We start from the raw sequence: 2297 nt of genomic DNA on the forward strand, positions 1-2297 counted from the left end.
GTGCAGCTTAGGTGAGAGACAGCTACAAGCTCAGGCATGCTGGGGAAGGAAATGCAGCAAGAACACACCTTCTAGCCACCTAGCATGCACAGCCTCTCCTCCACCTTCAGTGAGTAAAACATGCATCTGTTACATCAGCCCGTTGTTTCTTGTCTGTTTAAAATAATTGTTATTGTTTAATCAATGTATTTTCCTGTGGAATCATCTGGATATCTTGGGCGGGCTGGGATGCGTCAATATTCTCCCTATAAAGTTAATGGGGCCTCTTTTTTTTATTTAAGATTTTCACATAGTGGCAGGGTGTTCAGGGCCAAATTAGAGTCCTTAAAAGGAACATGTGATAGGAAAGGAAATACGAATACACTCTTGGCTCAGTGGGAAACAATACATGATCCAAGTCATACAAACAGCAAGTATAAGCAGAAAGAGGTGACGGGAGCCATGTTGAGAGCGAGGAAAGACTTGAATTCAGAGGTTTTTCAGCCAAGCTGTCTGCATATTCCCTACTATGTGTGATGAATGGATCCGGAAAACCAAGAGCAGCCATATACCATGTTCTTTAGAAAAAATGCTAGAAGAAATCCTGAAGCATTGAATGTGCTGACTCGGGAAATGAAGGCCAGGTGAAGTGGCACACTGCTCTGTGTCGCACTTTATGGGATGGTTTGACTTTCTAAAGTAATAACCAGAAAAAATTAAAATTACATTTTATAAGGCAATAACTATTCATTGGAGAAAATTTAGAAAATACAGAAATGGAAAGAGACTGAAATAAAGCCATTTTAACACAGTCACCCAGAAAAGCTGCTGATGGGACACGGGTGGCTAGTTCTGAGTTTTTCTCCTATGCATGCACACATGCACATTAAGAGATAAAAGTGAGCCACCCGACACGCTGTCGGCACTATAGCAACGATAGCAAGCGGCGAGGAGAAAGTGGTGTGATAGGCCATGTCTGGTCCAACTGATGAAACTGCAGGAGACCTACCTGTGAAAGATACAAGTCTAAACCACTTTGGAATGGGAGGGTTACAAGAAACTTCAACAACACGGACAATGAAGTCTCGCCAGGCAGTGTCACGTGTCAGTCGGGAGGAACTGGAAGACAGATTTTTGTGTTTGCATGATGAGAACATTTTACTTAAACAGCATGCTCGCAAGCAAGAGGATAAAATTAAAAGGTTATGATAAACGCTTTTAGCTTTTTTCTTGTCTCTGTAAAGTTTGGAGGGTATGGTTTTTTATAAACTTAACTGAGAACTCCACCTTGAATCTTTTTTCTAACTAGGCAAGTTGCAAATAAGAATAATTTTTTAAAATAGAAAATCTTGCAAACTAGAATAACAAAAAAGATTATGAGTGTTTATTATGTCTAAAGTTGCTATTTGAAAAGAAAGAGCCAATAGCTAAGAATGCCAGGAGTGTATCATATCTATAAGTAACTTTTGGTTTAATAACATTTATAGTTTAATAAGCAAATGGCCAAAGCATTTGTTTTTCTGAATGGCTTGATTTTAAAATGAAAGTTTTAAAATGTAATTAACTATTCTAACTTGTTAGAATGTATGTTCCCTTAGGATTCGGTTTACTAATGAAAACATCACTTCAGTCTCTGGAACATATTTAACTTTGCTTGGGTTACTCTAGATTCTATACTTATTTCAAAGAGTCTTCTGTTTCTGAAGAAACATATTGTCACTTTTTATTTATGTGCAAAAAATAAGAGCAGGAATGACTTTTTAAGAGCAGATACTCTTTAATTCTTCTTTATTCAGAAATACCATGCCTATCTTTTGAATGTGTGGCATTACAAAAGTGAGTTTGCATTTGTAAGCATGAGCGGGTCTATTCATATTTATGTTCTGGGTTCAAAGAAAATGTGAGACAGCCATTGAAGAAAGAAGATAGGGTTTTTCCTGCTTAAAATTAATCCTAAAGAGGAGGTTCTAATTCAATTTCTTCTCTGTGGACTTCGTTTTAACAATCTACTGACCTGCTGTGTGCAGACCTTTTACTGTGAGTTGGTTTTTGAGTCATGATGATGGCTGTTTTCAAGTCATGTGACTCAATTGCCTGATTCCCTTTCTGACCAATAGCACATACAGAATGAGCCATGTAGTGACCACTGGACAATTGTTTTTTCTTTGTTAACCTAATTGGTCAATAAAGAATTGAATTCACAGCCTTGACCTCATTAGTAATTTGTCCTAGTCAGAAAGTAAAAAAACAACTTAATAACGAGCCATGTCATTTAATGAGAAAGGGCCTGGGCTAGGAGTCAAGTTGTATGTATGTGT

General features: G+C 37.6%; 1 pseudogene; it reads left to right on the forward strand.

Moving 5' to 3' along the window:
• Window positions 1-897: 897 nt before the first annotated feature.
• LOC110594471 lies at window positions 898-1188 on the forward strand (annotated as a pseudogene).
• The last annotated feature ends 1109 nt before the right edge of the window (window positions 1189-2297 follow it).

Source organism: Carlito syrichta, unplaced genomic scaffold (genome assembly GCF_000164805.1).
Source record: "Carlito syrichta isolate Samal-C Ts95f unplaced genomic scaffold, Tarsius_syrichta-2.0.1 Scaffold315456, whole genome shotgun sequence".
In the NCBI taxonomy this organism is placed as follows: Eukaryota; Metazoa; Chordata; class Mammalia; order Primates; family Tarsiidae; genus Carlito; species Carlito syrichta.